Raw genomic sequence first — 6,369 nt, 5'->3', positions numbered from 1 at the left:
GCTTAGCGGGGCTCTCAGCCTTCGTCCTCAGCACGATTTGAGATCCAGCACGTGGGTGTGTATGTCAGTAGTTGTTTGTTTTAGTGCCGGGTAGCATTCCCACCTTAGGCTAGATTACAGTTTGTTTACCTGTTCACCTGTTGATGGACATCTGGGCTGTTTCCAGTTTGGGACTATTACAGATAAACACTCGTGTACAAGCCTCTGTGTGGACGCCGCCTTCTTCCCTGTGTGTCGATGTCAAGGAGCAGGGCTCCCAGTCAGGTGGCCAGTGAGTGCTGAAACTGCCAATGTAGCCGGGTGGCGCGGGCCTGTAATCCCAGTATTTAGGAGGCTGAGACAAGAGGATCACAGGTTCGAGGCCAGTCTCAGCAACTTAGAGAGGACCTCAGCAACTTCGGGAGACTCTGTTTCAAAATAAAAAGTAGAGAGGGCTGGGGGCGTGGTTCAGAGGTTGAAGGCCCCTGGGTACTCTCCCAAAAAGTGAGAGAGAGAGAGAGAGAGAGAGAGAGAGAAAGAGAAACTGCCAACGATTACTATTCTATATCTCACCAGCAATGAGTGAAAATTCCTGTGTTCTTTTTCTTTGCCAACACTTGCTCTTGTTGGGATTTTTTTTGGTGTGTGTGTGTGTGGGGGGGTCTAGGGATAGAATCCTTGCGCATTTGACCTCCTGCCTATACCCCCTGCCCTAGTTTTTCTTCTTTAATTTGAAGCAGGGTCTTACTGAGTTACAAAGCCTCGCTTTGTAACAGGCTGAGGCTGCCCGTGAACCGCGATCCTCCGGTCTCCGCCTCCCGAATGCTGGGATTACAAGCGTGTGCCACCGCGCCTGGCTTCTTGTTGGGAATTTTTTTTTTTTAAAGAAGTTTATTAAAAAGATAGAAATACAGAAGACAGTTAAAGCCCCATGCCTTTCAGAAGTGGCGGGGGGGGGGGGTTCGAATGAACTCCCCTGGTCAGGAATTTTAACTTTTCTCATTGTACACGTGATGTGTGCAGTAGTAGTTGTGGTCTGAATGTGCACTTTCCTGACAGTGATATAGCGTACATTTTCTTATGCCTGTTGGCTGCCTCTAGAATTCTTTTGTGAAGTTTTTTGTTCAAATATCTGCTCATTTTCAACCGGCTTGCCAAACTTACTGAGACCATTTGCTAAAAATTTGTGGAGCGCGCGCGAGAGTGGGTGTTGGGTGCACGAGGGACAAATACCGCAGCGCCTCCTCCCCTCTCCACCAGGCAGGTCACCGGGGCCTCCAGCCAAATGTGCCCGGCACCCAGGGAGACGGTCCTGTGTTCACCCAACTTTCAACAAATACTTAAGAGAGTCGGTGAACACCGGATGTAAACATCCAATTCTTCCTCCAGTCCCCCACCCCATCTCAGTAACACAGACTGCTACGAGATGTCAGGTCACGGTTACCTGGTAACGTCAGCTGAGCACCTGGGAGCCACTTCCTAGATACGCGGGGACCCTGCATCTCTACTCTTGTAGGATTGTGGGGCGGGCGGCGTACTGGAGATTGAACATGGGCGTTCAGCTTCCAAACCCCCGGCCTCATTTTTTACTTGGAAATAGGGTCTCACTAAGTTGCTGAGGCTGCCCTCAAGCCTGAGATCCTCCTGTTTCAGCCTCCCAAGTACTGGGATTGCAGCCCATGTCTTTACATCCAGTCAATCTCTGTGGTTCATCTCTCCTCCCTCAAAGCCGTATCTTAGACAACGTGGCCCTTATTTCCTGCTTGGGCTACTGCAGCGGCCGTCCACCCTCAACCCTCGACCCTCGTCCTCCAGTTTACAGCCTACACATGTTTTCTGAGATGCCAGTCCTACACGCAATCCTTGCTTAAAGATTTTCTTTCTTTCTTTCTTTCTTTCCCCTTCCTCCTCCTCCTCCTCCTCCTCCTTCTTTTTTCTTCTCTTTTTTTTTTTCAGTACTGGGGATTGAACCCAGGGGCATTCTACCTCCAAGCTATACCCCCAGCCCTATTTTTAAATATTTAATTTGGAAGCAGTGTCTAAATTGCAGAGGGCCTCACTAACTAGCTGAAGCTGGCTGTGAACCCATGATCCTCCTGTCTCAGCCTCCCAAGTACTGGGATTACAAGCGTGCGCCACACACCTGGTTCTTGAAACCTTAACAAGCCTTATGAATAAGCAGCGCCTGGCCCTAGGCCACCTCTCCCACCCCGTCTCAGCAGGCCCCGGCAAGCCTGGGATCAGAGCAGCTCAGACCCCAGGACTCACAGGGCGACACCTTCCCTCTTGGCCTCAGTTCTTCCCGGCCCATCTGGACTTAGGTGAGAGTCTCTTCCTCGGGGATGTGTGTCCTGACCCACACGTAAACCCACTGGCTCAGCCCCGGGCCCGCAGCGAGCGTCCTCTGCTCAACACCTGGGCTCAGCATGTGCTCAGCGCGAGGCTGGCAGGGCCTCCCTAGCGCTGGGTGGGGATTGAACCAAGGGCCTTATGCCCCTGAGCTAGACTACCAGCCTGCTTTTATCCTTTTTAGTTACTTATTTTGTGAAACTGAGGGTTGTACCCAGGGGCATTCTACCTCCCCAGGCCACATTTTTTATTCTTTATTTTTGCAGTACTGGGGATGGAACCCAGGGGCATTCTACCTACAAGCTATACCCCCAGCCCTAATTTCTATTCTTTATTTTGAAACAGGGTCTTACTGAGTTGCAAAAGGCCTCCCTAAGTAGCTGAGGCTGTCTGCAAACCGTGATCCTCCTGTCTCAGCCTCCCAAATGCTGGGATTACAAGTGTGCACCACCACACCCAGCTTTTTATTCTTTATTTTTTGGTGGTACTGGGGTTCCTGGAAGCCCTTCTACCTCCGGGCTACACTCCCAGACCTATTTTTACATTTTTATTTGGAAACAGGGTCTCCTAAACCAGCGCGCGCGGCTGGCTTCGAACCTGCGCGATCCTCCTGTCTCCGCCTCCCAAGCGCGGGGATTATAAGCGTGCGCCACCACGCCCGGCTTTATTCTTTATTTTAAAACAGGATTTCACTACACTTCGGATGGCCTAAGTAGCTGAGGCTGGCCACGGACCTGTGATCTCCTTGATTCAGCCTCCTAAGTATCGGGATTACAAATGTATGTCACGAGCCGGGGGTGGTGGCGCACGCTTGTAATCCCTGCGCTTGGGAGGCGGAGACAGGAGGATCTGCTCAGGTCCAAAATCACCCTCGCTGACTTACGAGACCCTGCTTCCAAATAAAATATAAAAAATAGGTATGGGAGTGTAGCCCGGAGGTAGAAGGGTTCCATCCCCAGTACCACCACCAAAAAACAAACAAAACAAAACAAAATCTTTTATTTTTGACACAGGGTCTCATCAAGTGGCCCAGGCTGGTCTCAGACTTTTGATCCTCACGTCTCAGCTTCCCAAGTTCTGGAATTAGGCGTGGGGACTGGTGGGTGACCTCTATTGACCAAGTGTCCAATAGTTAGAAACTGCCTTTCTGCGAGCGCCTCAGCTTCCCCACAAGTCTCTATGTATCTGATGTTAAGAAAACGGGTCCCAAGGGCAGAAATTTCCCCCTAAATCGACCTTGGGAGTCTCCTCAGTCCCCCCCACCCGCTCCCTGGGGGTTCGCTTGCCCAGGGTTTCCAAGGGTCAGGTTGGTCCAGAACCGTAAACTTCCTCCAAGGCAAACTGTACCCTTGACCTTTCTATGCTTTCTCCTTGGTCTAGAGGAAGCAGGGGTGTGAGGTGTTATTAGCCCCTGGGAACCGTTTCCACTGGGTGTGTGGCTTGGTAAGGGCGGTGAGCCGCGCGGTCTGGCTCCCGGGCGTGGGGAGGGCGGCTCCGGAGCGGCATCGCTGCGCCCAGTCCCTCCAAAGTTCCAGCTGCGTGGCTTGGAGGAAGTCGAATCAAGGCCGCAGGACTCTTCTTCCTCCTCCTTTTCCTAACTTTGTTTGCTTTAAGCACTTACTGACCCTTCCAGAGGATATAGCTGAAGTTGGAAATTGTCCCAAGGCGAGTGAGTATGGGCGTCAGAGCTCTCTGGCACACAGAAGTAAGTGAGATAAAACGGGCTTTCTTACACTTCATAAACCACTCTCTCCCTCTGTCTCTAAAGATAGATATTATCAGCCATGCACACTTGTAATCCCGGTACTTGGGAGGCTGAGACTGGACGATCACAAATTCCATCCCCAGCACCCCACCCCCCAAGAAAGCCAGCCAGCCAGCCAACCAGCCAGCCAGCCAGCCATGCCTGAGCACAGAAATAGAAGGCTGTTTACCGCAGCTCCGCTCTGGGGGCAGGGAGACATCGGCTGGAAGCCACGTGAATGGAAGTCCACGGGTGCAGGAATAGACCACTTACGCCATAACCGACCGTGCCGCAGTTAAGAGTGCGGACGAGGGAATATTCTGAGACAACACTGAGATGAGACGGTGTGAGACGGTGTGCTTTGTATGACTGCATTCCTGTAAAAGGAAATGTTGGCAACGCTCCGCGAACGCACGTGTCTACGTAGACGTGTCTCTATATAACTGCAGGTGCGGTGAGGATGTGGGCAATACACCAGGTCGTTGATTTTGAGCGGAGTGGATGGAATAGAGGGCTGACACTGGGCAGAGGGGAAAAAGGAAACACAATTAATGTGCCTTCACAGACGCAACCTAGATGGGGAAGCGTGTGTGTGTGTGTGTGTGTGTGTGTGTGTGTGTGTATGCTACTGGGGATTGAACCAGGGGCATTCCACCTCTGAGCTACACATTCTGAGTTACCCCAGCCCTATTTTTTGTTCTTTTTTTTTTTTGTGTGTGTGTGTGTGGTACTGGGGTTCCTGGAAACCCTTCTACCTCCAGGCTACACTCCCAGACCTATTTTATATTTTTATTTGAAAACAGGGTCTCTTAAGCCAGCGCGGCTGGCTTCGAACCCGCGCGATCCTCCTGTCTCCGCCTCCCGAGCGTTGGGGATTACAAGCGTGCGCCACCACGCCCGGCCTATTTTTTGTTCTTATTTTTAAACAGGGTCTCACTGAGTTGCAAAGGGCCTAAGTAGCTGAGGCTGTCTGCAAATCCAGATCCTCCTGTCTCAGCCTCTCAAATGCGAGGATTACAAGTGTGCGCCACCACGCCTGGCTTAAAAACCAATTTTAAAATAGTTCAAGGGCTAGCCATTTAAGCTCAGCGGTAGAGCACCTGCCCAGCACGGATGAGGGCCCTCGTTCCATTGTCAGTACTGAAATACATACAGTCATACATACACACACACACACACACACACACACACACGCAAGCCAGGCATGGTGGTGCATGCCTGTGACCCCAGTTACCTGGGAGGTTGAGACAGGAGAATCACAGATTTGAGGATAGCCTCAGCAATATTGTGAGACCTTCAACAACCTAGCAAGATCCTGTTTCCAGACAAAAAATAAAAAAGGGCTGAGGGTGTAGCTTGAAGGCAGAATACCTCTGGGTTCAATCCCTAGTACTACAATAAATAAATAATCAAAGCCATCTATTACATTTTTAAAAAAACATTTCGAAGAAATTATTCAGCAGCAAGTTCCTTTCTTTTCTTGGGTCTATAAAATTGCAGGTACAAGTGAAATCTCACCCCAAATTTTCTGAACAAGTGCCCTTTGAGTTTAATCAAAGCTTCTAAAGAAAAATGAATATACTTGGATCTGCGATTCAGAAAGTATTTGGGGAGCTTTTAAATACTCATCTTCAGCCATGCGTGGCGGTGCACACCTGTAATCCCAGTATTTGGGAGGCTGCGACAGGAGGATCCCAGGTTTGAGGACAGCCTCAGCAAGTAGTGAACCTAGTGAGACCTTGTTTCAAAATAAAACTAAAATAGGGCAGGAGGTGTTTCTTAGGGGTAGAATGCTCCTGAGTCAAGTCCTAGTTCAAAAAATTTCCTAAAACAAACAAACAACCCATCCTCACGTCCTGGGACTCACCGAACACCGAGCTTACTCTGCCGTATTAGAAACCTCATCTTGGTTTCCTGGTCTATGCAGCCGAGGCAGGTCCTGGGCTGTGTCTTCCTAGTGAACTGGTATCTGGGGGCCGGCAGCCTGCTGAACCTGGCAGAGGAAAGGGAAGACGTCCACACACTGTCCTTCTGTGCCCTGGTGTGCTGGACTGGTGCACAAACAGCGCTGCGCTGGCCGGCGAGCCCGAGCCAGCCTCGCTGTGCTCCGCTTGGAAGGGGCACGTGTCTAGATGCCGTGCTGGGGAAAGCGTAGCCCTTCTTTAAACCCTAGCATTTCTGTTTAACGCTTTGTACCAACAGTTGAAGTCAAAGGATAGTGGGTAGGGTTATGGGATGGGCAATGGTGAATATTTCTTGGGTTAGATTGTGTGTGTTAGTTACTGAGGATCGAACCC

The sequence above is a fragment of the Muscardinus avellanarius genome (genome assembly GCF_963383645.1).
Source record: "Muscardinus avellanarius genome assembly, chromosome: 3".
In the NCBI taxonomy this organism is placed as follows: Eukaryota; Metazoa; Chordata; class Mammalia; order Rodentia; family Gliridae; genus Muscardinus; species Muscardinus avellanarius.
This window is presented reverse-complemented; position numbering follows the sequence as displayed.